This window comes from Scyliorhinus torazame, chromosome 15, assembly GCF_047496885.1.
Source record: "Scyliorhinus torazame isolate Kashiwa2021f chromosome 15, sScyTor2.1, whole genome shotgun sequence".
Lineage (NCBI taxonomy): Eukaryota > Metazoa > Chordata > Chondrichthyes > Carcharhiniformes > Scyliorhinidae > Scyliorhinus > Scyliorhinus torazame.
In genome coordinates this window covers 74,867,532-74,894,759 of record NC_092721.1, presented here as the reverse complement: position 1 = coordinate 74,894,759, position 27,228 = coordinate 74,867,532, and the positions used below count along the sequence as shown (strand labels likewise).

The 27,228-nt window shown below is 48.1% G+C and overlaps 1 long non-coding RNA gene across 1 annotated transcript; it reads left to right on the top strand.

Moving 5' to 3' along the window:
• Positions 1-227: 227 nt before the first annotated feature.
• Positions 228-26,629, top strand: LOC140391405 (uncharacterized). Its single transcript, XR_011935048.1, has 2 exons — positions 228-546; positions 26,063-26,629. It is a non-coding gene; the product is annotated as an uncharacterized lncRNA (long non-coding RNA).
• Positions 26,630-27,228: the final 599 nt, after the last annotated feature.

Sequence of the window (27,228 nt, the reverse complement as noted above, 5' to 3'; positions counted from 1 at the left end):
AATTTTAACATTTTAATCAAAAGAGCGTGTAATCTGTATTAGTAGACTATCAGCATATGCAAACAACAGTTTCACTTCACCTAGTGTTTGACCTTTCTGGGTTTAAATTAATGTGCAGTGCAGCTTGTGTTCGCTAACTGCCAGTTGTAGAAAGCTTGCCAACATTTTGAGGCACAGTACAATGCATCAGGCACTCGGGGGGGGGGGGGGGGGGGAGGTTACAGGTGCCTGTGCACAATGACAGCAGGGCAGAGCATAAAAAGGACAGATTTGAGCTTGTGTGTGTGCCAGGAATTAGTGCCAAAAAAACTGACATTGCAGTCGGGAGTGCTGTTTCTCATCCTGGTGCTTATTAAGCACAGGGCCAATAGAAAAAGGCACACAGTGTTTCCCCTCCTGGATCCTGCAGAAACCGATTATCTCTATGAAATCTGTTTCATTTCAGGCTTTAACACTTTGAAGAGGAGGACGTCAAATGCACTGGTTGAATTCTGTTCGTACTTTGTACCCATCAAAAACAAGCCCCACCTCATTGAAATTATCCAGGTCAGTGAAATGAATAGCATGGTCATCCAGCTTGTGTTGTACAAATCAAAAGAGTAAGTACAGTTCCAGTATTTTTGGCAATGATATATTTATTGATGCAGTCAGTGTATTTGTTAATGCCAATTGGCATCACTTAGAGCCCACCCAACTTCAGCTTGGTGTTTATCAAAGGAAGTTGGATCATGTTGAAGCTGGGAATAAAAAGTCGGAATGTGATGTCAATGGCTATATTGACATTTTATGGAAGAGCCAAATGTCTGTTATTGTCTCCTTGGGTGGGATTCTCCGACTCCCCACCGGGTCGGAGAATTGCCAGGGGTTGGCGTGAATCCTGCCCCCGCCAGCAGCCAAATTCTCCGGTGCTGGGGATTCGGCGGGGGTGGGAATCGCGGCATGCCGGTGGGCGGGCCCCCCCCACCCCGGCGATTCTCCGACACGCGATGGGCTGAAGTCCCGCTCATTCTATGCAGGTCCCGCCGGCGTAAATTAGAGTTGGTCCCTTACCGGTGGGACCTGGCGGCGCGGGCGGGCTCCAGGGTCCTGGGGGGGGGGGGGCGCGGGGTGATCTGGCCCCGGGGGGTGCCCCCCACGGTGGCCTGGCCTGTGATCGGGGCCCACCGATCCGCAGGCGGGCCTGTGCCGTGGGGGCATTCTATTCCTACGAGCCGGCCGTGTAAGCCTCCACGATGGCCAACGCGTAGGTGAACCCCCCTGCGCATGCATGGGGATGACGTCAGCAGCCGCTGACGCTCCCGCGCATGCGCAGATCCGCGCCGGCCGGCGGAGTCCCTTCGGCCCCAGCTGGCGCGGCGCCAAAGGCCTTCCACGCCGGCCGGCGGGGCGCCAACCACTCAGGGGCGGGCCTAGTCCCTGAAGGTGCGGATGATTCCACACCTTTGGGGCAGCCCGACGCCGGAGTGGTTTATGCCACTCCGTCCCGCCCGGACCCCCCGCCCCGCCGGTTACAGGAGAATCCCGCCCTTTGTGTCTTTATATTTAAAACTCATTATGAGGTGCTGCGAGTTGCTATACATGAGTTTCACTGCAAAATTCACTGCCTACTTGACAAAACTTGACTTCAATTAGCTTTCCCAGAACTGTCCCATTGGCTATTTTTAATATATTGATACCTTACACGAGAACGCCATTTGCAACATTTCCAAACTGGCAATTGACACCAAAATTGGAGGTAAAGAAGGAAGTAAAGCGCCAGATATTGATTGCTTAAGCCATTGCTTTAATATGCTTCAGATGCAGCTGGTATGAATTGCTATATTACGATATGTAATATGTATATTACTCTCTTAATCTAGCCGAGTTGTTAAATGATAGCCGTAATCTTCCAGTAATGATTAAGTAATTTATTGAATAATATAAAATAATCTCATGAGTTCTTTTTACTTAATACTAAACTAGTAAAACAAATAAACAACTGTAGAATAGTAACTATTAAATAAGCTGATACAAAACTCTGATAACTAATAACTTCTTCTCTCTAGCTTTCTCACTACTGTTCCCTCGGCAATCCTGACACACACTCCTGTAGGAAAGAGCGGGAAAACATTTATACAGGTCCTGATAGTGTGACCATCTAGTATTCATTTGCCTGTACTTGCTTAACATAGTCTGATCATGTATTATTAAATACAGAGATCGCTACATGAGTAAGTGTAAAACAATTCCAATGAGAAAAAGGAAACATACAAAGAGGTTTCTCACAAATAAAACAATGGCACAGTATGTTGGTGAGGGAAGGAATTGAAAGATCCGAGTGGATAATTCCCTCACACTTCCCTCTCTGCATTAACTGGGGTTACCATTTCTTTCATACCATCCCAACTTCGATAAATATAGCTGTTATTCACTGTCGCTGGATCAAAACCCCGGGACTAATCAAGTCACAGCATTGAAGGGAATACTTACACCACGTGGACGACAACTATGCAAGAAATAACCACCCCCAATTTCTTAAAGGCAACAAGGCATAGACAGTCAAAGCTGGATTTTGCCGGCAATGACCATTTCCCAAAGTTTACCCCCAACAAGTTTTAAAATCTCCACAAGTTTCTGGATTGCTTTACTGGAGAGATAGTGGAGAGATAGAATATTTAACTGAAGAAATTGCATTAAAGAAGAAAGAACAAAGAAAATTACAGCACAGGAACAGACTCTTTGTCCCTCCAAGCTGTTATGTTCTGTGTCATGGCCGTAGTAAAAATCAACAAAGAACATCTAGTTCTTTGTCAAGTAAGATGATCTAGTAAGCCGATCAGATTTGAACACCAAGTGCGGCTGACTAAGATTCTATAAAGCTGCAGCATGACTTGCCAATTTTCAAACTCACTGCCCCACTATGAAGGCAAGCATGTCTTGTGCCTTCTTCAGTATCTTTTCCACATTCATTGCCACTTTCAGTGACCTGTGTGCCTGTACACCCAGATCCCTCTGCCTAGCAATACTCTTTTGGTTCTGTCATTTACTGTATATTTCCCATCTGTATTAGATCTTCCAAATGCATTACCTCACACTTGTCCGCATTAAACTCCATCTGCCATCTCTTCGTCCAACTCTCCAACCGATCTATATCCTGCTGTATTCTCTGACAGTCCACATCTCTATCCGCAATTCCACCAAACTTTGTGTCGTCTGCAAACTTACCAATCAAAACAGTTGCATTTTCCTCCAAATAGTTTATTTTTTAAAATAAATTTAGAGCACTCAATTCATTTTTTCCAATTAAGGGACAATTTAACATGGTCAATCCACCTACCCTGCACATTTGTGGGTTGTGTGGGCGAAACCCACGCAAACACGGGAAGATTGTGCAAACTCTACACGGACAGTGACCCGGAGCCGGGATTGAACCTGGGACCTCAGCGCCACGAGGAAGCAGTGCTATCTACTGCGCCTAAATCAGGGCAACACGGTAGCATTGTGGATAGCACAATTGCTTCACAGCTCCAGGGTCCCAGGTTTGATTCCGGCTTGGGTCAATGTCTGTGCAGAGTCTGCACATCCTCCCTGTGTGTGCGTGGGTTTCCTCCGGGTGCTCCGGTTTCCTCCCACAGTCCAAAGATGTACAGGTTAGGTGGATTGGCCATGATAAATTGCCCTTAGTGTCCAAAATTGCCCTCCTTTGTGTTGGGTGGGGTTGCTGGGTTATGGGGATAGGGTGGAGGTGTTGACCTTGGGTAGGGTGCTCTTTCCAAGACTCGATGGGCCGAATGGCCTCCTTCTGCACTGTAAATTCTATGATAATTTATATATATTACAAACAGCAAAGGTCCCAGCACTGATCCCTGAGGAACCCTACTAGTCACAACCCTCATCACTTCCTCGAAAAACTCGATCAAGTTAGTTAGACACGACCTTCCCTTCACAAAACCATGTTACCTCTCGCTAATACATCCACATATTTCCAAGTGAGAGTAAATCCTGTCTCGAAGAATCCTCTCCAATAATTTCCCTACTATTGACGTAAGACTCACCGGCCTGTAATTACCTGGATTATCCTTGCTACCCTTCTTAAACAAAGGGACAACATTGGCTATTCTCCAATCCCCTGGGACCTCCGCTGTGGCCAGTGAGAATACAAACATTTCTCTCAAGGCCCCAGCAATTTCCTGCCTTGCTCTCTCAGTATTCTGGGGTATTTCCCATCAGGCTCTGGGGACTTGTCTACCTTAATTTTTTCAAGACACCTAATACCTCATCCTATTTGATCCCAACATAACTCAAACTATTTACACACTTATCATCCACCAAGTCCTTCTCTTTGGTGACGCAAAGTATTCATGTAATACCTCGCCCATTTTCTCTGGCTCCACGCATAGATTCTCTCCCCTGTCTTTGAAAGGGTCAACCCTCTCCCTGGCTACCCTCTTGCTCTTTCTATATGTATGAAAAGCTTTGGGATTTTCCTTAATCCTGCTTGCCAATGTCTTTTTGTGACCCCTTTTAGCCCCCCTGAATTCTTGCTTCAGTTTCTTTCTACTTTCCTTGTATTCCACTCCTGCTTCGTCTGTTCCCAGCATCGTAGCCTTGACAAATGCTTCCTTTTTCTTTTTGACTAGGCTCACAATATCTCTCGTTATCCAAGGATCCCGAAACTTGCCATACTTATCCTTCAACCTCACAGGAATGTGCCGGTCCTGAATTCCTATCAACTTATATTTGAAAGCCTCCCACATGCCAGATGTTGATTTGCCCTCAAACATCTGTCACCAATCTACATACTTCAGTTCCTGCCGAATGGGCAGCACGATGGCACAGTGGGTAGCACTGTTGCTTCACAGCTCCAGAGTCCCAGGTTCGATTCCTGGCTTGGTCACTGTCTTTGTAGAGACTGCACGTTCTCCCTGCATCTATGTGGGTTTCCTCCGGGTGCTCCGGTTTCCTCCCACAAGTCCCGAAAGGCGTGCTGTTCGGTAATTTGGACATTCTGAATTCTCCCTCTGTGTACCCAAACAGGTACCGGAATGTGGCGACTAGGGGCTTTTCGCAGTAACTTCATTGCAGTGTTAATGTAAACCTACTTGTGACAATAAAGATTATATTTAAAAAAATATTGTTGTAATTAGCCTTCCCCCAATTTAGCACCTTCATCTGCGGACGACACTTATCTTTATCCATCAGTACCTTAAAGCTTACTGAATTGTGGTCACTGTTCCCGAACTGCTCCCCGACTGAAATGTCGACCACCTGGTCAGGTTCATTCCCCAATAGAAGGCCCAGCGCGGCCCCTTCTCTAGTTGGACTAACCACATACTGTTTCAAGAAGCGCTCCATGATGCTCCATACAAACTCTGCCCCATTCACGCCCCTCGCACTAAGTGAGGCCCAGTCAATATAGGGGAAGTTAAAATCACCCACCACAACAACCCTGTTAATTTTACACCTTGCCAAAATCTGCCTACATATCTGTTCCTCCTGCTGGCTGTTGAGAGGCTGTAGTAAACCCCCAACATTGTGACTACACCCTTCCTACTCCTGAGCTCTACCGATATTGCCTTGCTGCATGAGCTCTCCGAGGTGTCCTCCCGCAGTACAGCTGTGATATTCTCCTTAACCAGTAGTGCAACTCCCCCACCTCTTTTACATCCCCCTCTATCCCACCTGAAACATTTGTATCCTGGAATGTTAAGCTGCCAATTCTGTCCTTTCCTTAACCAAGTCTCTGTAATGGCAACAACATCATAGTTCCAAATACTAACCCAAACTCCAAGTTAATTTGCTTTACCTGTTGCACTTCTCGCATTGAAACAAATGCACTTCAATCCACCAGACCCTATTTGATCAGCAACCACAAAGAACAAAGAACAAAAAACAAAGAAAAGTACAGCACAGGAACAGGCCCTTCGGCCCTCCAAGCTTGCGCTGACCATGCTGTCTGTCTAAACTAAAATCTTCTACACTTCCGGGGTCCGTATCCCTCTCTTCCCATCCAATTCATGTATTTGTCAAGATGCCCCTTAAACATCACTATTGTCCCTGCTTCCACCACCTCCTCCGGTAGCGAGTTCCAGGCACTCACTACCCTCTGTGTAAAAAACCTGCTTCATACATCTCCTCTGAACCTTGCCCCTTGCACCTTAAACCTATGCCCCCTAGTAAATGACCCCACTACCCTTGGAAAAAGTCTCTGACTATCCACTCTGTCTATGCCCCTCATAATTTTGTAGACCTCTATCAGGTCGCCCCTCAACCTCCTTCGTTCCAGTGAGAACAAACCAAGTTTATTCAACCTCTCCTCATAGCTAATGCCCTCCATACCAGGCAACATTCTGGTAAATCTCTTCTGCACCCACTCTAAAGACTCCACATCCTTCTGGTAGTGTGGCGATGAGAATTGAACACTATACTCCAAGTGTGGCCTAACTAATGTTCTATACAGCTGCAACATGACTGGCCAATTTTTATACTCAATGCCCCGGCCAATGAAGGCAAGCATGCCGTATGCCTTCTTGATTACCTTCTCCACCTGTGTTGCCCCTTTCAGTGACCTGTGGACCTGTACACCTAGACCTCTCTGACTTTCAATACTCTTGAGGGTTCTACCATTCACTGTATATTCCCTACCTGTATTAGACCTTCAAAAATGCATTACCTCTGCCTGCTCTTCCTCTGAGTCTTACTGGCCCGATTCTCTAGTTACCCGTCAGTTAATTCACCTTTGCTTTGGTTCCACCCGCCTGCCAAACTAGTTTAAACCTCCTGGCCAGAATATTTATGCTCCTCCAGATGCAAGCCGTCCTTCTTGTACAGGTCCCACCTGCCCTGAAAGAGACCCAATGGTCCAGATATCTGAAATCCTCCCTCCTACACCAGTATTTTAGCCACGTGTTGAGCTGTACTATCTTCCTATTTCTAGCATCACTGGCACAGGGAATAATCCTGAGATTACAACCCTTGAGGCTTTTTAACTTTCTACCTAACTCTCTAAACTGCTGCTGCAGGACCTCATCACTCTTCCTCCCTATGTCATTAGCACCAGTATGTACCACAACTTCTGCTGTTCACCATCTCCCTTCAGAATGCTTTCTGCCAATTCAGAGACATCCTGGACCCTGGCAGCAAGGATGCAACATACCATCCTGGAGTCTCTTTCACATCCACAGACGTGCCTGTCTGTACCCCTAACCACAGAGTCCCCTTGGGCAGCACGGTAGCATAGTGGAGGCAGCACGGTAGCATAGTGGGGGCAGCGCGGTAGCATAGTGGGGGCAGCACGGTAGCATAGTGGTTAGCACAATTTCTTCACAGCTCCAGGGTCCCAGGTTCGATTCCCGGCTTGGGTCACTGTCTGTGCGGAGTCTGCATGTTCTCCCTGTGTGTGCGTGGGTTTCCTCTGGGTGCTCCGGTTTCCTCCCACAGTCCAAAGATGTGCAGGTTAGGTGGATTGGCCATGCTAAATTGCCCTTAGTGTCCAAAATTGCCCTGAGTGTTGGGTGGGGTTACTGGATTATGGGGATAGGGTGGAGGTGTGGGCTTGGGTAGGGTGCTCTTTCCAAGAGTTAGTGCAGACTTGATGGGCCGAATGGCCTCCTTCTGCACTGTAAATTCTGTGATTCTATGAATAACTATTGCTTTTGTGCTATTTGGCCCTCCCCACTTAACAACAGAGCCAGCCATGGTGCTACTGCTCTGGCTGCTGCTGCTGTTTTACCCTGATAAGCCACCACCCCCACAACAGTATCCTAAACGATATACTTGTGAAAGAGGGGATGACCACAGGGGATTCCTGCACTGACTATTATTGCCGTATAAAGTACTAGTATAGTATAGGACCGCTGTGTACAGCTACAGTCACAAATAGAAAGGCTAAAGAGGGCAAGATGCTGGTTCAAGGAACATCAATTCTGAGAAAGGTTAGGAAATTTGGTTAGACCTTTTTATAAACCAGGAGAGTTCCAGCTGAGCTTATTAAGTGCTTGACATTATGAAGGGAAATGTTAAAACTTGTGCACTGAATTGTTCATTACAACGAACTGTCAAATGCCCGGTTGTACAAATTAATAATTGAGAAGGTAGAATTAAGAAGGAAAGTTGAGGAGAATTCTTTACACTCAAAGGCTAAAGCCGCTGAATTTTGAGGCCTCCTGTAATGACATTAGTTGGACCCCAGTGCTATTTAAATATTGAACTGCGCATGCTGTGGATAGTATCTGCTGGCAGCCTGGTTGAGGAGGAACTGACAGGAAATTTCAGTATATTCTTGTGAGCTTGGGCTTGCTCCTCTGGGATACTAAGAAAATCATCTGCTGTCACTTTGATTCCCCCACCCTTGAGGTCAGGAGTACTTTTTCATAAAGCCATCTTGGCCTCTTGACTTTGCAGTGAGCTGGAGCCAGTGGATGCTGAGTTTCTGCCTTTAGCTTATAATGCTGTCAGGCAGCTCGATGGCATGTGCGACTGGCCAGTTGCCTGAAAGAGATAAAATTTAATCTATACAGCTATGTGAACATTAGGGAAGTCACTTGATGCAGACTATGGACGTGTTGACGCCGGAATAGAATTGCATGAGGCTTGCGTTCCCGTTGGGGGAGCCAGTTCCAGAGCAATTCAGGACATGGTAATGACCCAGCACTCTGCCCACGTGAATCTGGAACAATTCTCATTGCCACCAACGTTGGATTTGCTGGGGCCGGAATTGGCACTGGGGAGCTTGACATGGTGGAGCTGCTTATAAACACACTCTCATTCCTGCAAAAAGATGGCCCAGAGAAGAGCAGTGCCAAGGTTCGCAGAGGGAGAGCTTGACCAGATGCTCGATGAGATGGAGGTGAGGCAAGACCTCTTCCCTAGGGTGGGCGGGAGGTTGTCACCCGCCGATGTCAACCGGGCCTGGGCAGAGGTGGCAGAGGCGGCGAGTGCTTTGGGCCTCACCAAGCGAACTGACTATGTAGTTCCACAAAATGTTGAATGACATCCTTTGGTCAGCTCAGGGGAGTTACCACCTCTGTGCCCCTGGCATAATTCCCGTTCAACACCCCCCCCCCCCCAGGAGGTCCCTGCACACCCCAGAGGACCAGTCCTGGGGATGACACCAACTTCTTGGCATTGCACTCACCTGCACCCTTCACCATTCCAGAGGCTGCGATGGTCTCTTTGGTCCCTGTCCTGTTTCCCCAGTGGGGTCTACTGTGAGGGTCCTCATTGGGTGGGCCAAGTGTTATTCCATCATCAGGGAAGCACCTGGTTGCGGTGAAGAGGGTAACGGTATGTCCCAATTGCCTCCATGCTGAGAGGCTTGTGTGTGGGCGTGTCCTACATATGGGGGTGAGGCAGGGAAGCATGTGTCTGCTTGGAGCATGGCTGCAGTATGATGTGGGCCCTGGATGTGACACACAGTTTGTGATAACTTGTTCTGGCAGGATGGATGGCAATGGGAGCGCAATGGGCAGGCATTGCCTGTGGACGCTGGTGGTCCGGCAGAGTGGACTAGCCGATAGTGTCACTGGTGAGGCCACTGTACTAGAGGACCAATGTGCCAGGGAGGGTGCCAAAGGCCACGGTGCATGTGTCCTTTGTTTGGAGTGAGCTCAGCTGTTCCGCATCGTCCCCTGCAGTGGGGCAGCACTTCTGATGAGTGCACTGAGAAGTGCCAGCACTAAGTGAGATTGGCCACGCCCATCACGTTGATGGGTCAGCTCGGGTCTGAGGGTTTCCAGAAGGGCAGTCTGGGTGGACTCCCAAATGACCAGAGGCTCTGTGAACAGTTACAGGACAGAGTGAGCAGTCAGTAGAGTGAGCAGCCAGAGGTCTGCAACTTGTACCAAATGGGTGTAAAACAAGTACTGCAGAAATGGTGGTCCAAGCCAGACCACCCCAATTCTGATGGAGGCACCCCTAATCCAAAGAGCTGTCACCAAGTCGTTCCCCGCTACCCCACCCCACCCCCGCACCCCGCACCAGTCCTGACAGCCAAACCCACTAAGTGCTACAGTTTTTACAGGTTTTAAAACTTTTCTTACCTTCTCAATTTGTGTTTCATTTGTGGGCGGTACGATGGCACAGTGGTTAACACTGCTGCCTCACAGTTCCAGGGACCCGGGTTCAATTCTGACCTTGGGTGACTGTCTGTGTGGAGTTTTCACTTTCTCATGTATTTCCTCCGGGTGCTCCGGTTTCCTCCCACGGTCCATGTTCAATTGCCCAAGGGTTCGGGAGGGTTACTGGGTTAGGGGGATAGGATTGTGCTCAAGTAGGGTGCTCTTTCCAAGGGCCGTTGCAGGCTCAATTGGCCGAATGGCCACCTTCTGAACTGTAGGGATTGTATGATTCTCTCTGTCTCCCTCAGCAGCCATGGCACCCAATACCCGCTTATACATACCTGTTCTGAACTGCACCAGCATCACGTCCGCTTGAGACACGGAGCATACTGGGTCCAATCTGTTATGGGCCAGGGTTTAGAGAACCCCAAAGTGTATCATGGAGTTCACCTGACCCACAACCTTTAATAGATTGTGGTATGGGGAGCACACGGCCCACTCTACAGGTGTGGTACAGCAGAAATGGAAAGGTATCTTTTAAAGCAAAACAATGTTTATTCTATGATCTCAAGTTAAACTTTTTTAAACATACAATGAACATCTGAACAACCATTAATTCAAATACAACCCCACAAAGAATACAACACGAAGTAATCCTTAAACTTTCCTTTTAATATCCATAAGACTTAAAAACAAAACATTTAACAGAAGCACATCAGGTTAAAGTCACTACTGAGAGCAGTTATTAGTTTTAAATCACAAAGGATCGATTTACAGTTTTTAGATTAAAGAGAGAGACTAATACCCCTTCTGGCTGTGACTGCAGCTATCCAGCTCTGAAAACAAAACTAAAACACACCCTGCAGCAAACAGCCTAAAGGGAAAGTAAAAAAGCTGACAGACTGCCCAACTCCACCCACTCTCTGGCATCACTGCAGTAGTAAACACCCATTTCTTAAAGGTACTCTCGCTACTGATATTTATATACATACCCATTTATAAACACCCATTTCTTAAAGGCACTCTCACATGACACCTACACCAAGAAAAAAAAATAAACCATCAACTTCAAGATGGTTTCATTTTTCACCTTTTCACTATCCTTTAAGAAATTCACACAGTAAATATATTTTTTGTTTAAAAAAACAACAACACACGCAAACAGGTATAATAATATAGTCCATTTTTTTTTCTTCTTCCTCCAACTGGAATCCTTCTCGATTGACAGTCCCTTTGAACAAAAAGGTCTCTGCATGATCCATCCATTTCTCTATGCCCGGCATTTCTCTTTAAAGTCAGATACTTTAGTTCGAGCTGATCACAGAGTCCCTTGTAATTCTCCAACACCTGAGCATTGGTGATCACAGCTTTCAGGCAGCCAAATGCCTGTTGAAAGTCCGTTGTCCACTGGAAGTTTTGACGTATCTTCAGCAAGTCCATCAGTGGAGCAACCACGCTACAAAAATATTTCACCAATGTCTGATCAAATCCACTCATGCCAAGAAATCGCATTATTTCCCTTTGTCTCGAGGGTATCGGAAACTCCTCAAGGAAAGTGACTTGGGCTTTTCCAAATTCTCTTTTGGCGAGGTTTATCACCAAACCCACCTCCTGAAGTGGGTCGAATAACTCCATCAGATGTTTTAAATGTTCTTTCCATGTCTGGCTGAAAATTACCAGATCGTCAATGTATACTGCACAATTGGGTAATCCTGAAATGACTTTGTTAGTTAACCGTTGAAATGTGGCTGGGGCATTTTTCATGCCAAATGGCATAACTTTGAATTGGTATATACCATCTGGAGTCACAAAAGCTGAAATCTCCTTTGCCCTTTCGGATAAAGGTACCTGCCAGTAACCTTTAAGTAAATCCAGTTTGGAACTAAAAGCTGATTGTCCCACTTTCTCAATGCAATCCTCCAAACGTGGGATAGGATCAGAGTCCGTTCTTGTAAATGCGTTAATCTTTCTATAGTCCACACACAACCATTGGGTACCGTCTGGTTTAGGTACCATCACTATGGGTGAGCTCCATTGGCTGAAACCCACTAAAATTGTGCCATTTTTAAGCATACTCTCAATTTCTTTGTTAACCTGCGCCAATTTTAAAGGGTTAAGTCTGTATGAATGTTGTTTGATTGGAACAGCATTTCCCACATCTACATCATGTATAGCCATTTTAGTACTTCCCAATTTATCTCTACAAACTTATCCATGTGATATCAATAACTCAGGTCAGTTTGTTTTTCCTCTGGAAGGTTAATCAACAATTTATCCCAATTTTTAAGACCATCCTTATTTTCCAATTTAATTTGAGGTATGTCAAATTCACAGTCATTTGGATTTGGTTCGTCACTTTGAGTTAGAAACATTAAAACCTCCTCCTTTTTCTCTCCTTCCCTTTCAAAGTACCTTTTAAGCATATTCACATGACACACTCGGTGAGTCTTCCTTCTATCTGGTGTTTGTACCACATAATTCACCTCACTTAATTTCCTTTCAATCTGATAAGGTCCACAAAACCTAGCTTTTAAAGTCTCACCTACCACTGGTAACAACACTAAAACATATGTCCACTGGCAAAACTACAAACTTTGGATTTCTTGTCCGCTAGACGTTTCATCACATTTTGTGCAACTTTTAAATGTTGTCTAGCCAATTCACCTGCTCTATTTAATCGTTCCCTACAATTTGACACGTAATCCAACAATTTTTGATTTCTCATTCACCAATTGTTCCTTAAATCAATTTAAGTGGTCCTTTTACCTCATGACCAAAAATTAGTTCAAAAGGACTTAATTTGGTTGACTCATTAGGTGCATCCCTAATTAGAACAGTATGAATGGAATTCCTTTATCCCAATCCTCTGGACAATCTTGACAATAAGCCCTCAACATTGTCTTTAATGTCTGATGCCACCTTTATAACGCTCCCTGCCATCCTGGATGGTACGCAGTTGATTTAAATTGTTTTATTCCAAAGCTATCCATATCGTCATTAATTAACCTTGAGGTAAAATTTGATCCTTGATCCGATTGTATTTCTGTGGGTAGTCCATATCTAGTAAAGAATTTTAGTAACTCCTCCACAATCTTTTTAGCTGTAATATTACTCCTGGAATGGCCTCTCAAAGCCTAGTAGACACATCCATTACAGTCAAAAGATACTGATTCCCACTTTTTGTTTCAGTAAGCGGTCCTACATAATCGATTAGGACCCTTGTAAAAGGTTTCTCAAATGCTGGAATGGGTATTAAGGGTGCCGGTTTTATCACTGCTTGGGGTTTCCCTATCACTTGACATGTGTGGCGTGATTGACAAAATTTAACTACATCTTTATGTAGTCCAGGCCAATCGAAATGTTTCTGCATTTTAGCTTGAGTTTTCCCTATTCCCAAATGACCTCCCACTGGTACCTCATGTGCAACTCGCAACACCTCCTTTCTATACCCTCCCGGCAATACAACTTGATGAACTTATGCCCACTTTTCAGCCGCCTGCATATGTAAAGGTCTCCATTTTTGCATCAAAGCATCACTTTTACGGTAATAACACTCTTGTATACACTCAGATTCCTCTTCCGTGTATACTTTCTGATACATCCATTTTATTTCTACATCTTACTGTTGTAACTCCGCCAATTTTCCTGAACTAAAAATATCTGCCTCATCCTCCACCTGTTCTTGTTCTTTTTCAACCATTTGATCAAAAATCGTTTCTGATAATTGCACTTCAACTTTATCTTCACTATTGGATTTCTCCTTTTGTCTTAACCTGTGACTTTGCAACCTTGTTTCTACACAATCCGGAAAAGTCACAGGATATTCATCCTTCAACATTTCAGTTGTCTGATTTTCCACTGGCGTATCTACCTCAGTAGGCACTCCCACTTGCGATCCAGCTATATCATTCACCAAGATAAACTGTATTCCTGGAAGATAGTTTCTCTATTACTCCTACGACGACTTCACCACTCTTCACTGGACTTTCCAACCTTACCTTGGAAAATGGAACTCTACTCCTCTCACCCTGAATTCCACATATTACCACCTTTTTCTGGCAATATTCTTCCCAAACGACATAACTCCTCATCTCTTACCATTAAAGATTGACTAACTCCCGTATCTCTTACAATTTTGACTTCTTTACCTGCTCCTCCTGATACACATGAGCAAACCTTAGCCACACAAGTAAATTCTTTAAAGAGATCTGGCACATTCTTATCAATCACCTCTTGATCAGGCTGTACAATCTTTTGCACCTCCTTCTCTTCTCTTGGGCTTTCTGTTACCACTTTAACAAACCCCACTGTCTTATCCTGTTTGACCACATCAGCCTTCCCAGTGCTTTTCTTCAACCACCCACACTGTGACTTTACATGACCCAATTTATTACAGTGAAAACATTTGAAACTTTTTATTTCTTTTCCACTCTCCTGGATTTCTTTTTCTATCTGAGATACACTCTCCTTATTATCTCCCATCAGATCACCTTTACCTTTACCACTTGAGTATTTCTCATGTCCCCAGTTTCTATCCCTCACAGGCTGAAACTGATGTCGGAAACTAAGCTTTGATTTATGAACTAATTCATAATAATTTGCCATTTTTGCTGCTAATCTCGCAGTTTTAACCCTCTGCACTTCTACATGAGTTCTCACTACATCAGGAATTGAATTTTTAAACTCCTCCAAAAGTATGATTTCTCTGAGAGCTTCATACATTTGGTCTATTTTCAAAGCCCTTATCCACCTATCAAAATTACTCTGTTTGATCCTTTCAAACTCCATGTATGTTTGACCAGGTTCTTTTGACCAATTTCTAAACATTTGTCTGTAGGCTTTTGGCACTAGTTCAGATGCACCCAAGATGGATTTTTTCACCTCCTCATATGACTCAGATACCTCCTCTGATAGTGATGCAAACACTTCACTCACCCTACCTACCAGCTTTGTTTGAATCAGTAATACCCACATGCCCTGTGGCCATTCCATTTGTTTAGCTACCTTCTCAAATGAAATGAAAAAGGCTTCTACCTCCTTCTCGTCAAACCTTGGCAATGCTTGGACATATTTAAATAGATCCCCACCAAGCCTTCGATTATGACAATCTTTCTCACTATCCTCATCACTATCATCCAACTGTACATTTCCCTTTACGCCTGCCAATTTTAACTGACTGTCATGTTTCATGGCCATTTTCTGAAGTTCAAACTCTCTCTCTTTATCTTTTTCTCTGATCTGTATCTCCCTTTCTCTTTCTTTTTCCTCTCTATGTCTTTCGTATTCAAGCTGCTTTAATTCTTTCTCATGTTCCATTTGTTTAAGTTGTAACTGAATTTTTGCCATTTCCAATGAGTCAAACCGTATCTCAGGCAACTTCAAATGCTTAGCCACAGCCATAATTACCTCATCTTTTTGATTTTTGTCAGGTAATGTTAACTGCAATGTTTTTGCCAAATCTAACAGTCTGCTTTTAGTCTCTGTCCGTAAGATACTGCGTGCGACCGTCCCCACCCCCAAAAACTTTAGAGCCTCTGAAAGAGCCATTGTCCACAACTCACTCCCTACTTAAACTAGAATACCACACCTGAAAAGCACCCTAATATGCTCACCCCTCACTGTCTTTAAGTCCACTAAGCCAATCCAATAGATAGACTTTTATCCCGCTCGAGCCCCCAATTTGTTGTGGGCCAGGGTTTATAGAACCCCAAAGTGTTTCATGGAGTTCACCTGACCCACAACTTTTAATAGATTGTGGTATGGGGAGTGCACGGCCCACTCTACAGGAGTGGTACAGCAGAAATGGAAAGATATTTTTTAAAGTTTATTCTATGAACTCAAGTTAAACTTTTTAAAACATACAATGAACATCTGAGCAACCATTAATTCAAATAGAGCCCCCAAAGAATACAACACAAAGTAATACTTAAACTTTCCTTTTAACATCCATAAGACTTAAAAAAACAAAACCTTTAATAGAAGCACATCAGGTTAAAGTCACTACTGAGAGTAGTTATTAGTTTTAAATCACAAAGGATCGATTTACAGTTTTTAGATTACAGAGAGAGAGACTAATGCCCCTTCTGGCTGTAACTGCAGCTAATCAGCTCTGAAACCAAAACTAAAACACACCCTGCAGCAAACATCCTAAAATGAAAGTAAAAAGCTGACAGACAGCCCAGCTCCACCCACTCTCTGACATCACTGCAGTAGTAAACACCCATTTCCTAAAGGTACTCTCACTACATATATTTATATGCACACCCATTTATAAACACACATTTCTTAAAGATACTCTCACATGAGAAATCCGCTAATGCCATGCAAATGTACTTAAGTGTAGATTTTGAATGCTGGCACCAGTGCGATCCCCACCATTGCCACCAGTGAGGGGCCGGAACATGGCTTTTGGTTCTGTGTCAGGCGCGAACCTTGATTTCTGCCAGCGCCCCATTCTCTGTCCAATTGGCTCGTGTTTCTGGAGCCGAAGGATGGAGAATCCAGGCCTACATTAATGTGTTCAAGTGGCAGCATTCAGAAATATGCAGTTGCCCAATGTGGGTGTAATCCCCTCACCTCTGAGTCAGAAGATCTAGGGTTCTATTCTCCACATCCCAAGTCCGAAATCGCGACCAGCACGGGGAGGAGAATCCATTTTCCAGCAAGGAATCGGGACCACCCCGAAAAGCGGCGTACCCAGGGAGTGCATGGCGCCACCTACGTCCTACCTGGGGCCATTGCCAGAGGCCCGCTCCACCATTCTCCACCCCCAACCTGCTGAACTCCCGACTAATGTGCTCCAGCTAGTCAGGATACATGCGTGGAGGCTGCGGACGCAGCCCGTGGCCATCCTGGTCAGGGGCGGGCCAATCGGAGGGCAAGGGGATCCTTACAGTTGGCCGGGAAATGTTTATGCGTGGTCTGACTCCGCCAAGGAGCACGGCGCGGCCGCTGGACACTGCCGCCGTCCGCATGCGCGCCTCCGATCCGGAAGTGCGGGTGCCTATATCTGCAGCAAAAGCTGCTACATCTACGCCGGGTCCCTGCTAGCCCCCTGCAGTGCGATGAATTAGGGATCATTTCATGCCAGTTTTTCTGGCCTAAATCTCCACCGTTTAGGACTTGAGGACAAAACCTAGACTGACAGTTCAATACAGCACTGGAGAAGGGCTGCACAGTTGGAGGTGCTGTCTGCTATAATATGAGATTGACGTCCAAAATGCCCTCACAGATAAATGTAAACGGTTCTATCGCATTGTCTGAATAAAGAGCATGCAGTTCTTCCCCCCAAAATATTTACCCTTCATCCCACACCAAAATCATGTATTTAATTATTGTTTGCAGGGCAATACTGACACAAATTGGCTACTGCCTTTCCTGAAATATAACATTGGCTATCGAGTGCTTATTGGTATTCCAAGTTCATAAAGGCACCATTCAGATGCAATTTATTTTTCTGTGAGAAATCTACAACTTACCACCTGGCTACTATACAAATTTTTGCAATTGTCCATTTTGCAAATTGAAATATTTTAATTTTCATAGACTTACACTCAAGAAATAAATCTTCCCCATGGCGAGGTGAGTAAATGCGGTGAAAAAACAGCTGGCTTAGAAGGAACAGTTTGAACCAGCATTCTTATTTCCTCATTTTACTATCATTTCCTTCTTGGCCTGTGGTAAACACCACTAGTGATATATTGTATGTTTTATGGCACTGCCCGTATATTACAGGTACGACAGTAAATCCCTGCCTGCTGGCTCCGCCCAGCAGGCAGCATATAAAAGTGTATGCTGCTTCCATTCTGGTTCCAGCTGCGGGAGGCACAACATCTTGAGCAATAAAGCCTCGATTGTTTCACCATTCTCGTCTCGTGGAAATTGACGGTACATCAATTTATTGCACAAGATTTTAAAAGATGGATCTTCTAATCAAGCCTGATCGCATGCAGCTGAGCCCTCATGCAGCCAACGTCACATCTACCTGCGACCACTGGCTAGCCTGCTTCGAAGGCTACTTCAGAGCAGCCACTGAAGAACTCTCAGACCCACAGAAGCTCCAAGACCTCTACTCACGCGTGAGCTCTGAAATTTTCCCCCTCATCCGGGATGCGCCACCGACTCAGAAGCGATGACGCTCCTAAAGGGACAATATGTTAAACCGGTGAATCAAGTGTATGCCAGGCACCTCCTGGCCACAAGACGGCAACTCCCCGGGGAGACTCTGGACGATTTCTTGCGGGCCCTACAGATCGTCGGTAGGAACTGTGACTGCCAGGCAGTTTCGGCAGTTCAACACACCAAACTATTAATTAGAGACGCTTATGTCACAGGCATGAAGTCTACGTCTGTCCGCCAGCGACTATTGGAAGGGGGTACGTTCGATCTTGCGGAGACTAGGCACTCGCTACTTCACTAGAAGTGGCCTCCTGTAACCTGAAGTCCGACACCCCCGACCGCGCGGCACCCTCGTGGAAAGCTTGGGCCCCACCAGCTGCCGATTCCAGGTCACCGCAATCCTGCGCCGCGCGGCAGCCAGCCAACTCTGGGGGGCCCAAGTGTTATTTTTGTGGACAAAGCAAACACCCAAGGCAGCGCTACCCGGTGTGGAGTGCGACCTGCAATGAGTGTGGGAAGAAAGGACACTTTGTTTCTGTTTGCCAGGCCCGGTCGGTTGCCGCTGTTTCCAGGCCTGGCATTTCTACACCCGCCACGTGCGACCCAGGGGCGCCACCATCTTCTCCTCCGCAAGCCACGTGCAGCCAGTGGGTGCCGCCATCTTTGATGCCGCCCGCCATGTGCGCCCCATGGGCGCCGCCATCTTCGGTCCCATTTTGGACCGCGACTCAAGACCCCTGCTCATCTGGCCGTTCACCGTCTACTGCTATCTCCGCCACTGCTGACCAGCCCGGGACCTCCCAGCATCTTCCGCAGCTTGAATCCATCACTCTGGATCAGTCTCGGCCCCGCAACCTCGCGACCGCTACGACGAAGGTGAAGATCAACGGGCACGAGACGACCTGCTTCTTCGACTCCGGGAGCACAGAGAGTTTCATCCAACCCACTATGGTAAGGCGCTGCTCCCTCCCGGTACACCCCATCACCCAGAAAATCTCCCTGGCCTCCGGATCCCATTCCGTTGAAATCTGGGGGTCCTGTATCGCGACCGTCACAGTCCAGGGCGTAGAGTTCAGCAACTTCAGGCTCTACATCCTCCCCCACCTCTGCGCTGCCCTGTTGCTCGGCCTGAGTTTTCAATGCCATCTCCAAAGCCTTACTTTGAAATTCGGCAGACCCCTGCCCCCCCTCAACATCTGCGGCCTCACGACCCTTAAGGTCGATCCACCTTCACTGTTTGCGAACCTCACCACAGACTGCAAACCCGTCGCCACTAGGAGCAGACGGTCCGAGGTCCAACGGCTTCTGCGGGAGGGGATCATTGAGGCCAGCTACAGCCCCTGGAGAGCTCAAGTAGTGGTAGTGAAGACTGGGGAGAAGCACAGGGTGGTCATTGACTACAGCCAGACCATCAACTGGTACACACAGGTCGACGCGTACCCTCAATCAGATTGCGCAGTATCGAATCTTCTCCACAGTTGACCTGAAGTCCGCCTACCTCCAGCTTCCCATCCGCCCGGAGGACCGCCAATACACTGCGTTCGAAGCAGATGGCTGCCTCTATCATTTCCTCAGAGTTCCCTTCGCCGTCACCAATAGGGTCTCGGTCTTCCAGCGAGAGATGGACCGAATGGTTGACCAGTACGGGCTGCGGGCCACCTTCCCGTACCTAGATAATGTCACCATCTGCGGCCACGATCAACAGGACCACGACGCAAACCTCCCAAAATTCCTCTGTAGCGCACAAAGACTCACGAGAGACGAATAGAGATGAAGTCGATGAGACTTTATTAAGCGTGACTTGTTCCCCGCAGTTCAGTAGCTGACTGGCCTGCGGGGGAGAACTCCAGGTTCTTATACTCCGCCTTCAGGGCGGAGCTAGAGGTCAACAGCCAACCAGGACCCGGGATCTGTCAGCCAATGACATGACGGCTTCACAGTCCCACATGACCCCTAATGCATACTACCACATTCACCCCTTGTTAAAAATGAACCCGGCGGGGTGGTGCTTCGTATGGTGGTAAGGGTTTACAAGGCTGGTCCTGGGAGGAAAACTTTTGCATGTACAGAGGTTTTTTTTTTGTTTTGAACTATTTACATTAAAAGGGGGAAAAGGAAAACGTTCTCGTTACAGTCCACAATATAGTAGTGTTACATTGATGCCACCAGTCGGTCGGGCGGTCTGGTCGTCCACGTCGATCGCCTCGGCCCCAGTGGTGGTGCTTGTTCCCGTGTTGTCGTCTCCGGGAGCCTTACGGTTTCTGCTTCCGCTGCACTTCTGGTCGGACCTGGGAGGAGGACCGATCCCCCCGGGAAGGGGGCGCTCGCGGGGTGCGCCGGTGGCAGGGAGGAGGTGATTGGTGTCGGGGGGGGTGCGTGTTGCTGGCGGGCGCCAGATCTCGCAGGGAGACCGTGTCCTGTCGGCCGTCGGGGTACTCCACGTAAGCGTACTGCGGGTTCGCGTGGAGGAGGCGAACCCTCTCGACCAACGGGTCCGACTTGTGCGCCTGCACATGTTTTCGGAGCAGGATGGGTCCTGGGACCGCCAGCCAGGTCGGCAGCGACGTTCCAGAGGAGGACTTCCTGGGGAAGACAAGGAGGCGCTCATGAGGCGTTTGGTTAGTGCTAGTACACAGTAGCGACCGGATGGAGTGGAGAGCGTCCGGGAGGACCTCCTGCCACCGTGAAACTGGGAGGTCCCTGGACCGTAGGGCCAGTAGGACGGTCTTCCAGACCGTGCCGTTCTCCCTCTCTACTTGCCCGTTCCCCCGGGGGATGTAGCTGGTCGTCCTGCTCGAGGCTATACCGTTGCTGAGCAGGAACTGGCGCAGCTCGTCACTCATAAAGGAGGACCCCCTGTCGCTGTGGACGTATGCGGGGCAACCGAACAGTGTGAATATGGTGTTAAGGGCTTTAATGACTGTGGCCGCTGTCATGTCAGGGCAGGGGATGGCGAAGGGGAAACGGGAGTACTCGTCCACCACGTTCAGGAAGTATATGTTGCGGTCGGTGGAGGGGAGGGGCCCTTTGAAATCCAGCCCAAGGCGTTCAAAGGGACGGGAAGGCCTGATCAGGTGCGCACCATCCGGCCTGAAAAAGTGCGGTTTGCACTCTGCGCAGATGTGGCAGTTCCTTGTGACTGTACGGACCTCCTCCACAGAGTAGGGGAGGTTGCGGGACTTTATAAAGTGGAAGAACCGAGTGACCCCCGGGTGGCAGAGGTCCTCGTGGAGGGTTTGGAGGCGGTCAATTTGTGCGTTGGCACATGTGCCGCGGGATAGGGCGTCGGACGGCTCGTTCAGCTTTCCGGGACGATACATGATCTCATAGTTGAAGGTGGAGAGTTCGATCCTCCACCTTAAGATCTTGTCGTTCTTAATTTTGCCCCGCTGTGCATTATCGAACATGAAGGCTACCGACCGTTGGTCGGTGAGGAGAGTGAATCTCCTGCCGGCCAGGTAATGCCTCCAATGTCGCACAGCTTCCACTATGGCTTGGGCTTCCTTTTCCACTGAGGAGTGGCGGATTTCTGAAGCGTGGAGGGTTCGGGAGAAAAAGGCCACGGGCCTGCCCGCTTGGTTAAGGGTGGCCGCTAGAGCTACATCGGAGGCGTCGCTCTCGACCTGGAAGGGGAGGGACTCGTCGATGGCGCGCATCGTGGCCTTTGCGATATCCGCTTTGATGCGGCTGAAGGCCTGGCGAGCCTCTGTCGACAGGGGGAAGGTAGTGGGCTGTATTAGGGGGCGGGCCTTGTCTGCGTACTGGGGGACCCACTGGGCGTAATATGAAAAAAAACCCAGGCAGCGTTTTAGGGCTTTTGAGCAGTGCGGGAGGGGAAATTCCATGAGGGGGCGCATGCGTTCGGGGTCGGGGCCTATTATCCCATTGCGCACTACATATCCCAAGATGGCTAGCCGGTTTGTGCTAAACACGCACTTGTCCTCGTTGTATGTGAGGTTCAAGGCTTTAGCGGTCTGGAGGAATTTTTGGAGGTTGGTGTCGTGGTCCTGCTGATCGTGGCCGCAGATGGTCACGTTGCCGAGGTACGGGAACGTGGCCTGCAACCCGTGTTGATCAACCATTCGGTCCATCTCTCTTTGGAAGACCGAGACCCCGTTTGTGACGCCAAATGGGACCCTTAGGAAGTGGTATAATCGCCTGTCTGCCTCGAAGGCTGTGTACTTGCTGTCACTTGGGCGGATGGGGAGCTGATGGTAGGCGGACTTGAGGTCCACGGTGGAGAAGACCTTATATTGGGCAATCCGATTGACCATGTCGGATATGCGGGGGAGAGGGTACGCATCTAGTTGTGTGTACCTGTTGATGGTCTGGCTATAGTCTATGACCATCCTTTGCTTCTCCCCTGTCTTTACTACTACCACCTGTGCTCTCCAGGGACTGTTGCTGGCCTGGATTATGCCTTCCTTCAGTAGCCGCTGGACTTCGGACCGAATGAATGTCCGGTCCTGGGCGCTGTACCGTCTGCTCCTAGTGGCGACGGGTTTGCAATCCGGGGTGAGGTTTGCAAACAAGGATGGGGGCTCAACCTTGAGGGTTGCGAGGCCGCAGATAGTGAGTGGGGGTATTGGGCCGCCGAATTGAAACGTTAGGCTCTGCAGGTTGCACTGGAAATCTAATCCCAGCAATGTGGGCGCGCAGAGTTGGGGAAGGACGTAGAGCCTGTAGTTTTTAAACTCCCTCCCTTGCACCGTTAGGGTCACTATGCCGAAGCCTTTAATCTGTATGGAGTGGGATCCTGCAGCTAGGGAAATCTTTTGCGCACTGGGACGGATGGTCAAAAAACAGCGTCTTACCGTGTCGGGGTGGATGAAGCTTTCCGTGCTCCCGGAGTCGAACAGGCATGGTGTCTCGTGCCCGTTTATCAGCACCGTTGTTGTCGTCGTCTGGAGCGTCCGGGGCCGTGCTTGGTCCAGTGTCATTGAGGCCAGACGTGATCGTAGTGTTTGAGCTTCTTCCTCGAACCCCGTGGAGCCGTCGACACTGGGGTCCGTTGTTGCCGTCCAAGATGGCGGCGGGGGTGAACAAAATGGCCGCCCCCATGCATCGCACATGGCTGGGGGGGTCACAAGATGGCAGCGGGGGTGGACAAAATGGCCGTCCCCATGCGTCGCACAGGTCTGGGGGATCCCAAGATGGCGGCGCCCCTCCTCCCTTCGTGGTGGCCGGAACCCAAAATGGCAGCGCCTGCGGGTCGCACATGGGGCGCTGGGGGGGTTGGGGAGCGTCAGAAACGCGCAGATCGCCTTGTTCTCCGAGGACAGTGGTAGTCAGGACCCAAACTGGTTGCGTCTGCGGGTCGTACATGGGGCGCTGGACAGCGGTGGCCGGGACCCAAACTGGTTGCGCCTGCGGGTCGTACATGGGGCGCTGGGGGGGTTGGGGAACGTTAGAAGCGCGCAGGAATCCTTGTTCGCCGGGGACCGCAGCAACCTCCCGGGACCGGCACACAGCCGCGAAATGGCCCTTTTTCCCGCAGCTCTTACAAGTTGCTGCGCGGGCCGGGCAGCGCTGCCGGGGGTGTTTCGCCTGGCCGCAGAAATAGCAGCGGGCTCCCCCGGGACGACTTGGCGTCTGAACCGCGCAAGCCTGTGGGGTGGGGGGGGGGGGGGTTTTGTCGCGACGGGAGTCCACGGAGCCCAAGGGGCTGCCGCGCGGTCGGGGCCGTAGGTGCGGGCGTTTCGCGCGGCCACATCTAGTGAGGCTGCAAGGGCCCGTGCGTCTGAGAGTCCTAGCGACTCTTTTTCTAAAAGTCTTTGGCGGATTTGGGAAGAGTTCATACCAGCCACAGAAGCATCACGCATCAACATGTCCGTGTGTTCCATCGCGTTTACCGGCGGGCAGCTGCAGGCCCGTCCCAAAATTAGTAGCGCGGCGTAGAAATCATCTATCGATTCTCCGGGACTTTGCCGTCTCGTTGCGAGTTGGTAGCGTGCGTAGATCTGGTTCACTGGGCGAACATAGATGCCTTTTAGTGCTGCGAACGCCGTCTGGTAATCCTCTGCGTCTTCGATGAGAGGGAAAATTTCCGGGCTTACCCTCGAGTGCAGGACCTGTAGTTTCTGGTCTTCTGTGACCCGGCCGGGGGCCGTTCTGAGGTAGGCCTCGAAACAAGTCTGCCAGTGTTTAAAAACTGCTGCTGAGTTCACTGCGTTGGGGCTGATCCTCTGGCATTCCGGGATGATCCTGAGTAAATGCAGTGAAAAAACAGCTGGCTTAGAAGGAAAGTTTGAACCAGCATTCTTATTTCCCCATTTTACTATCATTTCCTTCTCGGCTTATTCCTCTCCTGGGGAACTTTGAAGTTCTTCTAACCCTGGGGCAAAGTTTAGATGGTTCTTAATTTTCCAGTGAGCCTACGTAGAGTCACCATGATGACTTATCACCGATGTACTTACTTCACAAGTGCAGACTTCCTGATGCTAAATATACTGGGTAATAATAATACAAGGTACTTCAATGCAACTTCCACACTTTTTAGAATATTGTTGTGTCATGCCCCACATACTCATCTTTGTTAGTCTGTTGCCACCGGAGCCCAGATGATGTGATTAATTTTACATGCTTTCAGTTCATATTTCAATTCACAGAGCAGCATTCAATTTAATCTTAGCCTGAAAAACTCGGATGTCCATCCCAGTATTAGGGGTGTTTTTTCAGGTCCAAAATGGCATCCACATCGTATGCATACTCGTCTGATGTGGGCTGGGCTGGCCGCTGTTTTGGTGACATTGTTAGAGTGGGCACTGGGAACGTGTGCCGGAAATGTGCAAAGTAGGTCAATCATGACATCAGCACTCCGTGATGCTGATTTGAGGTTAGCAGTGCCATTTTCAATCTCAGTGCTGCAGCCAATGTCTGGTCTTAACCTCACACAGCTGAACATGCATTCGGCAACGGGATGGATCCGCTGAACAGCATTATTTAAAGGGATCATCAATTACTTTCAGGTTAGTTCATAGAATCCTGACTGTGCAGAAGGAGGCTATTCGGCCCATCAAGTCTGCACCGACTCTCTGAAACAGCATCCTAACCTCAGCCCAATCTCTCTTCTTATCCCTGTAACCACACCGAGGGAGAAGTTAGCATATCCAATCCACCTAACTTGCATATCTTTGAACTGTGGGAGGAAACCGGAGCACCCAGAGGAAACCCACCCAGACACAGGAAAAAATGTACAAACTCCACACAGTCGCCCGAGATTAGAATCAAACCTGGGTCCCTGGTGTTGTGAGGCAACAGCGGTAACCACTGTGCCACCCCTACTGAATGGTTTCTACTGGCTGCTTTTGAATTAGTTGAAGTGTTTGGTGTTATTTAAAGTTGGTGAAGACCACCGAGGATGGTGTGGCACACAGGCTTGGTTTTCACTTCAAGGGTTTTGTTCACAGGCCACCTGGCTTCAGTCATGGGTGTAGTAATTTCTGTCGTAGAATGTACTAGACCAAGATTCTAGCAAGGAAGAGCTGCCGGCGTATCTGGGTATCCACCTAAAAACTAGTTTATTTGCAGCATTTTCGATATGCACATAGTGAGTTACATAGTAAGCTCTTTAGTAGGGCTGGTTCAGCACACTGGGCTAAATCGCTGGCTTTTAAAGCAGACCAAGGAGGCCAGCAGCACGGTTCGATTCCCGTACCAGCCTCCCCGAACAGGCGCCGGAAAGTGGTGACTAGGGGCTTTTCACAGTAACTTCATTTGAAGCCTACTTGTGACAATAAGTGATTTTCATTTCATTTCTTCCCTCTTTAGGGCTGTCTGGCTGCTCTCTACAGTACCTTTCACACGACTTCCTGATGTCAGTGCTACATCATCATGTGCCGCCTTTGATTAGCATAGCCACTTTTTTAACACTTGATACTACAGTTTTAATTCTATTTGACTCCTAGCATGACATGGAGAACGAGTAGAGGTGTTCCGAACAGGAAGAATTGCTTGAATAGGAAGCCGGAGGAGCAGGAGGAGCACAGTTCACAGCAAAGAACAAAGAACAAAGAAAAGTACAGCACAGGAACAAACTCTTCAGCCCTCCAAGCCTGCGCTGACCATGCTGCCCATCTAAACTAAAATCTTCTACACTTCCGGGGTCCATATACCTCTATTCCCATCCTATTCATGTATTTGTCAAGATGCCTTTAAGAAAGAGAGCCTTTAAGAAATGGGTGCTTATAAATGGGTGTGTATATAAGTATCTGCAGTGAGAGTACTTTTAAGAAATGGGTGTTTATTACTGCAGTGATGTCAGAGAATGGGTGGAGCTGGGCGGTCTGTCAGCTTTTTACTTTCGTTTTAGGCTGTTTGCTTCAGGGTGTGTTTTAGTTTCGTTTTCACAGCCAGGAGGTGTATTAGAGTCTCTCTCTGCAATCTAAAGACTGTAAATTGATCCAGGTGATTTAAAACTAATAACAGTAGTGACTTCAACCTGATGTGCTTCTGATAAAAGGTGTTTGAAAGGATTACTTAGTGTTGTATTCTTTGGGGGTTGGATTTGAATTAATGGTTGCTCAGATGTTCGCTGTATGTTTTAAAAAGGTTAACTTGAGTTCATAGAATAAACATTGTTTTGCTTTAAAAAATACTTTTCCAATTCTGCTCTACCACACCTGTAGAGTGGGTCGTGTGCTCCCCATACCACAATCTAGTAAAAGTTGTGGGTCAGGTGAACTCCATGATACACTTTGGGGTTCTCTAAACCCTGGCCCATGACACACCTCCTCCGGCAGTGGGTTCCAGGCACCCACTACCCTCTGTGTAAAAAAACCTGCCTCAGTCATCTCCTCTGAACATTGCCCCTCGCACCTTAAACCTATGCCCCCTAGTAATTGACCCCTCTACTCTGGGAAAAAGTCTCTGACTATCCAGCCTGTCTCTGCCCCTCATAATTTTGTAGACCGTTTGCAGGAGGCAAAATTCACCCAGCATCTCCACTGGGCTATTTTTCCACCTCAACCTGAGGACGGAACAGTGTGTGCATGATATCTTCATTTTTGAAAAAAAGGTGTTCACTAAATCTGTCACTTCTTGCAGGCAGATGTGCAGCCTCAGAGTAGGTTGA